The sequence below is a fragment of the Salmo salar genome, chromosome 13, assembly GCF_965601325.2.
Source record: "Salmo salar chromosome 13, fSalSal1, whole genome shotgun sequence".
Classification (NCBI taxonomy): domain Eukaryota; kingdom Metazoa; phylum Chordata; class Actinopteri; order Salmoniformes; family Salmonidae; genus Salmo; species Salmo salar.
This window is the reverse complement of record NC_138303.1, coordinates 14,273,027-14,281,520: the sequence shown is the minus strand read 5'-3', so window position 1 is coordinate 14,281,520 and position 8,494 is coordinate 14,273,027.

Sequence of the window (8,494 nt, the reverse complement as noted above, 5' to 3'; positions counted from 1 at the left end):
AAAATGAACCGTTGTGAAATCTAGAGTATCTTGTTTTCATACTGATCGTGTTTGACTGTAATCAGACAGTGTTTAATGTGTTAGACCTGTGGGCCTGCATACCAACAATCAGGGCCCTGGTCTTTAGTGAGGCCCCGTCTCCGTGAGAACCGGACCAGTGTGTAGTAGGATTCAATGATGTGTGTATAACAAAGGTCAGGGGGTCACTGGAGAGAGCAGAGTTTACATGTTTCAGGTTCCAGACCATGGATGCACAAACACACTCACACACTCTTCCACGTCCAACCATATAAGCACACACATGCTGTATACAGTACTAGTCAAAAGTTTGAACACAGCTACTCACTCAAGGTTTTTTCTTTATTTTTACTATTTTCCACATTGTAGAATAATAGTGAAGACATCACAACTATGAAATAACACATATGGAATCATGTAGTAACCAAAAAAGTGTTAAACAAATCAAAATATTTTACATTTAAATTCTTCAAAGTAGCCACCCTTTGCCTTGATGACAGCTTTGCACACTCTGGGCATTCTCTCAACCAGCTTCATGAGGTAGTCACCAGGAATGAATTTCAATTAACAGGTGTGGAATTTCTTTCCTTCTTAATGCGTTTGAGCTGTGTGTTGTGTTGTGACAAGGTAGGGGCGGTATATAGAAGATAGCCCTATTAGGCAAAATACCAAGTATATATTATGGCAAGAACAGCTCAAATAAGGACAGATTTCCACTGGTCTAATGTCAAATATAAAATATTTTGATTTGTTTACCACTTTTTTGGTTACTACATGATTCCATATGTGTTATTTCATAGTTGTGATGTCTTCTATTATTCTACAATGTAGAAAATACTAAAAATAAAGAAAAACTCTGGAATGAGTAGGTGTGTCCAACTTTTGACTATATGGGGATTTTGATTGATAAATACTGTCATTGTTATTTTGGGCACTGAAGGATTAAATGAATGTGCCACTTCTAATGACAAACTCAAAGAATAATACAGATTGTCACAAATAAAACAATGACTTTTTAAAACTCTTAACAGAAATGACCAAAATACAATTTTGTAGGAAAGTACTGCCACAGATAAAACAATGAGACAAATATTTCACTGGATGTATAAATGTGAAGCATCCGGTTGGCGTTTCCACTCACTACCAAATATGGTGATGATAGGAAGCCCAGTGGCTGGCAGTGGGAGAAGATGGAGCGAGATGGATTTTGGCTGATATTCTGCAAATCTTCTCATGAAATTAAACATTTGATCTCAATACAGTTTCTGTTCCCAAAATTACAATATGTTATGAACAGAACGGGCAAAATTGTGTCGACTTTACACTTGGCAAAAGTTTAGAAGGAGCGCAAAGGCGAATTTAGTTATTACACACGCGTACTTCACAGAGTAAGCGTTCCCTAACGGGAAAATGCTGATGTATACTGGAACGCAACAATAGGATATCGCTAGCGCGTGCTTGGTTCTGCCCACCTCCTTCCTTGTTCTGCCCACTATGACTCATTTGTTCCCATTTGAAAACGACAAGCTGTCGTCTTTCTTGGTTTAGTTATAAACATCTTTGGTACTGCTCGTCATATTAAAGGGAAGGCTTCTGGCAGATGAAGTTCAACTCAACCAGAATCCTCTCAATAATCTGAGACTGCCCTCTAGTGGAAGATTTGTCCCATTACACACACATTTCACTGACAATGGGATTTTGTTACAATACGAATAACCAGTGGTGGAAAAGTACCTAACCGTCAAACTTGAATAAAAGTAAAGATACCTTAATTGAAAATGACTCAAATAAAATGGAAAGTCACCCAGTAAAATCCTATATGAGTAAAAGTCTAAAAGTATTTGGTTTTAAATATACTTAAGTATTAACAGTAAAAGTAAAAGTATAAATCATTTCAAATTCCTTATATTAAGTAAACCAGAGATTTTATTTTATTTTCGGAAAGCCAGGGGCACGCTCCAACACTCAGACATAATTTACAAACGAACCATGTGTTTAGTGAGTCCACCAGATCAGAGGCAGTAGGGATGACCAGGGATGTTCTCTTGATAAGTGTGTGAATTAGACCATTTTCCTGTCCTGCTAAGCATTCAAAATGTAAAAACTACTTTTGGGTGTCAGGGAAAACGTATGAATTAAAAAGTACATCATTTTATTTAGTAATGTAGTGAAATAAAAGTAAAAGTTGTCAAAAATATAAATAGTTAAGTAAAGTACAGATACCCCAAAAATCTACATTCAAGTTTTTGTTCCTTAAGTAAAAAACCACTAGGCTACCTTTCACCCAGGCAGTTAGCTACAACCGTTAGCTATAACAAACAGTTCCTGTACCTCCCATGTGCCCCATTAGTGGTGTGTACCTGGTGGGTGAGGCTGTGTGGACTGGAGGTGTCTCCTTCCCAGTTTTACATAATATCGCCATTATAATTGGATGGAAGCATTATAATTGGATGGAAGCATTATAATTGGATGGAAGCATTATAATTGTGATGCACAGTGTGTGTGTGTGTGTGTGTGTGTGATCAGCTGCTGTCTCCTTCCCGAACAGCCTACACAGAGACAGCAGCTGATCACACACACACACACACACACACACACTGTGCATCACAATTATAATGCTTCCATCCAATTATAATGCTTCCATCCAATTATAATGCCGATATTATGTAAAACTGCTGTGTTGTATTGATTATCCGATACCCACAGAGATAAATGAAGAAGAAACGTCTGAGCTCTGTGATTGCCAACAAGGGTTTTGCCACCAAGTACTAAGTCATGTTTTGCAGAGGGGTCAAATACTTATTTCCGTCATTAAAATGCAAATCAATTTATAACATTTTTGACATTTACATTTTAGTCATTTGGAAGACACTCTTATCCAGAGCGACTTACAGTATTGAATACATACATTTCATACCTTGTTTTTTTTTTTTTTTTTTTCTGGGCCCCCGTGGGAATCAAACCCACAACCCTGGCATTGCACACACCATGCTGGCGTTGCAAACACCATGCTCTACCAACTGAGCCACAGGGAAGTTTTTCTTGATTTTTTTGTTGTTATTCTGTCTCTCACTGTTCAAATAAACTTACCATTAAAATTATAGACTGATCATTTCTTTGTCAGTGGGCAAACGTACAAAATCAGCAGTGGATCAAATACTTTTTTCCCTCACTGTAACAGGTATACCAGGTATATCAGGTATAACCAGGTATAACAGGTATATCAGGTATAACCAGGTATAAACAGGTATTACAGGTATAACAGGTATATCAGGTATATCAGGTATAACAGGTATAACAGGTATATCAGGTATATCAGGTATAACCAGGTATATCAGGTATATCAGGTATAACCAGGTATAAACAGGTATTACAGGTATAACAGGTATATCAGGTATAACAGGTATAACAGGTATACCAGGTATATCAGGTATAACCAGGTATAACAGGTATATCAGGTATAACCAGGTATAAACAGGTATTACAGGTATAACAGGTATATCAGGTATAACAGGTATAACAGGTATATCAGGTATATCAGGTATAACCAGGTATATCAGGTATATCAGGTATAACCAGGTATAAACAGGTATTACAGGTATAACAGGTATATCAGGTATAACAGGTATAACAGGTATATCAGGTATATCAGGTATAACCAGGTATATCAGGTATATCAGGTATAACCAGGTATAAACAGGTATTACAGGTATAACAGGTATATCAGGTATAACAGGTATAACAGGTATATCAGGTATATCAGGTATAACCAGGTATATCAGGTATATCAGGTATAACCAGGTATAAACAGGTATTACAGGTATAACAGGTATATCAGGTATAACAGGTATAACAGGTATATCAGGTATATCAGGTATAACCAGGTATATCAGGTATATCAGTATAACCAGGTATAAACAGGTATTACAGGTATAACAGGTATATCAGGTATAAACAGGTATATCAGGTATATCAGGTATAACAGGTATAGCAGGTATATCAGGTATAACAGGTATAACAGGTATAACAGGTATAACAGGTATATCAGGTATAACAGGTATAACAGGTATATCAGGTATAACCAGGTATAAACAGGTATTACAGGTATAACAGGTATAACAGGTATATCAGGTATAACAGGTATTTAAGGTATAACAGGTATAACAGGTATAACAGGTATATCAGGTATAACAGGTATAACAGGTATAACAGGTATATCAGGTATAACAGGTATAACAGGTATAGCAGGTATAACAGGTATAGCAGGTATATCAGGTATAACAGGTATAGCAGGTATATCAGGTATAACAGGTATAACAGGTATAACAGGTATAACAGGTATAAACAGGTGTAACAGGTATAACAGGTATAACAGGTATATCAGGTATATCAGGTATAACAGGTATAGCAGGTATATCAGGTATAACCAGGTATATCAGGTATAACAGGTATAACAGGTATAACAGGTATAACAGGTATATCAGGTATATCAGGTATAACAGGTATATCAGGTATATCAGGTATATCAGGTATAGCAGGTATATCAGGTATAACAGGTATAACAGGTATATCAGGTATATCAGGTATATCAGGTATAACAGGTATAACCGGTATAGCAGGTATAACAGGTATAACCAGGTATAAACAGGTATTACAGGTATAACAGGTATATCAGGTATAACAGGTATAACAGGTATATCAGGTATATCAGGTATAACCAGGTATATCAGGTATATCAGGTATAACCAGGTATATCAGGTATATCAGGTATAACCAGGTATAACCAGGTATAAACAGGTATAAACAGGTATATCAGGTATAACAGGTATATCAGGTATAACCAGGTATAACCAGGTATAAACAGGTATAACAGGTATATCAGGTATATCAGGTATATCAGGTATATCAGGTATAAACAGGTATAAACAGGTATAAACAGGTATATCAGGTATAACAGGTATAACAGGTATTACAGGTATAACAGGTATATCAGGTATAAACAGGTATATCAGGTATAACAGGTATTACAGGTATAAACAGGTATAAAGAGGTATAAACAGGTATAACAGGTATACACAGGTATAACAGGTATATCAGGTATAAACAGGTATAAACAGGTATAACAGGTATAACAGGTATAAACAGGTATAACAGGTATATCAGGTATAAACAGGTATAAACAGGTATAACAGGTATAACAGGTATAGCAAGTATAACAGGTATAACCGGTATAACCGGTATAGCAGGTATAACAGGTATATCAGGTATAGCAGGTATAGCAGGTATAGCAGGTATATCAGGTATTACAGGTATATCAGGTATATCAGGTATATCAGGTATTACAGGTATATCAGGTATATCAGGTATAAACAGGTATAACAGGTATATCAGTTATATCAGGTATATCAGGTATAAACAGGTATAAACAGGTATAACAGGTATATCAGGTATATCAGGTATACAGGACAGGTATATCAGGTATATCAGGTATAAACAGGTATAACAGGTATAACAGGTATATCAGGTATAAACAGGTATAACAGGTATAACAGGTATAACAGGTATATCAGGTATAACCAGGTATAAACAGGTATAACAGGTATATCAGGTATAAACAGGTATAACAGGTATAACAGGTATATCAGGTATATCAGGTATATCAGGTATAAACAGGTATAAACAGGTATAACAGGTATATCAGGTATAACAGGTATAACAGGTATAACAGGTATATCAGGTATATCAGGTATAAACAGGTATAAACAGGTATAACAGGTATATCAGGTATAAACAGGTATAACAGGTATAAACAGGTATTACAGGTATAGCAGGTATATCAGGTATAACAGGTATAACAGGTATATCAGGTATAACAGGTATATCAGGTATAAACAGGTATAGCAGGTATTACAGGTATAACAGGTATAGCAGGTATAGCAGGTATAACAGGTATAAACAGGTATAACAGGTATAACAGGTATATCAGGTATAACAGGTATAAACAGGTATAAACAGGTATATCAGGTATAACCAGGTATAAACAGGTATAAACAGGTATAAACAGGTATAACAGGTATAGCAGGTATAACAGGTATAAACAGGTATATCAGGTATATCAGGTATAGCAGGTATAACAGGTATATCAGGTATAAACAGGTATATCAGGTATAACAGGTATAGCAGGTATAACAGGTATAACAGGTATAACAGGTATAAACAGGTATATCAGGTATAACCAGGTATAACAGGTATATCAGGTATATCAGGTATAACAGGTATAGCAGGTATATCAGGTATTACAGGTATATCAGGTATATCAGGTATAAACAGGTATATCAGGTATAACAGGTATAAACAGGTATAAACAGGTATATCAGGTATAACAGGTATAACAGCAGGTATAAACAGGTATAAACAGGTATAACAGGTATAGCAGGTATTACAGGTATAAACAGGTATAACATATGTTTAACGTCCACACACTATGCATATGGTTCCAATACATGTGCAGCCTTTCATACATACAGTATCCACACTCATGTAAACCCAAAGAAACACACAAATCCAGTAGTCCTGCTCAGTGTCAGCCGCAGTGTCTGGTTCAGATGGGCTGTGCCTTGCCCCCCAGGACATCTGTCAGGACATCTGTGTGCTCATATCGACAGTGAAGCTGAACAGGCACAGGGGTGGAGTCCACCATATCATTTGTATTTGGTTGAATTTATTCGATATTTTACGACATTTCAAATCCATCTGTCAGTAATCTATAAATACCCAGGGTAACAGCAACAAAGATAAACATCACAGTGATCATGCATGAGATCACGCACTCCCTCATCTCTCCCTTCTGCAGGAATCAAATCCTTGGCTGTTCTGTTCCCATTCAACCCTGTGCTTATTATCAAATGAAATAGGGGTGATTTGGCCTTACCAATTGGATTCGGTGATGACAGCTGCTGTGTGGGGCTGTGTTAGTGCGTGGGCAGATTGCTGCCGGGTTTCTTTCACAGGAATCAGAGAAACGCCTCCGTTTCACACCAGTGATCAGTGTAGGGACACTTCCTCTCTCAACAGTTCCACAGGGTCCCGTCACTACAGGGGCAGCGGGTTCTTGCGACACCCACAGAGAGGTGATGGTTGCTAGGCAGCAGGGAGCACCTGGTTCCCTTTTTTGGAAGAGAAGACAAACGCTCTCCTGAATCTCAATAATTCTCTCTCATTTCCAGAAAGACCATCTGTGTTCCAGTCTACTTATTTACCCGCAGACTGTGCGCCCAATCCAGCCCTGTTAATCCCAAACCAATCACTAGTCAAAGGGTAACAGAAAAAATGCATTCGTGAGAGATGTCAATAGAGGGGGGGGTGAGAAAGTGATCTGACAGGCTGAGTGAGAACCTGAACCACATACAGGGACCGGACAGAATATAATAGAACACATACAGGACTGCATATTGGAAGAAAAACACAACATGCAGTCAATACCACCATTGTATTCCTCAAATTGAAGAAAAAAGAAATAAAATCAGTCAGGTTATTACAAAATAAATATGCAGACTCTCACATGCACAAACCCTCTGCTTTGACCCCCTCCGTTTTCATTTTCCACTTCAAAATTGTTGAGACGTTAAAGGGCCAAGGCAGCGGTTTCTATCTCAATATCAAATCATTTCTGGGTAACAATTAAGTACCTTACTGTAATTGTTTTCAATCGAAATGGTCAAAAAGATACAAAAATAGCTTCTTAGCGAGAGCAATTTCTCAAGCAAGAATTTAGCTATGCCTGTTTGGGAGCGGTCTGAGTGGGGAGGTGAAAAATAAAAACAAGCTGATATTGGCAGAGATGTTTTGAACTCTTATTGGTCTTTTAGCTAATTTACAGCCTGGTGATGTTACCAGGCAGGCCAAAACTACATCCCACCAAAACAGGCAGAAATTTCAGGTGGTCTTTTCAAACAGCTCTTACACTAAAAGGGCATCTTTTTTTTTTTACAATTTCACAGTGTTATTCCAACTTCATAATGTGGAAACATATATAAAACAGGAAAATGCAAATGTTGACTGCACTGTAAACCATTTAAATGAATGTAAGACATGTAAATTCATTTGAACATCTAGCCCTAGGAAGAGTTGTCATAACATGAGCTCCTATAGAACGGTTTGATGGCTGAGGCCTCTCCGAATCTTGCCTGACGAGGTGCCATGTCTTTCAACACAATTGACTTCAAATGGTGCTAGAAAACCCCAGTCCACTCTGAACACCAGAGGAAATCAGTCACGCTGGGAAAGGGCAAATGTCGCAGATCCCAGGCAGCATCTTTTACATCCCTGTAAAATGGAGACAGAAGAGAGGCGAGTAGAGAGAGGGAAAGTTGGCTAAATCAAAAGATCAGCAATAGTCCAAACCAAAATGAGTCTCTATAGTCGCCAAAGAAATGTATGCCTATATATTTAGTGTCTCAATAGACAGGATAGATGT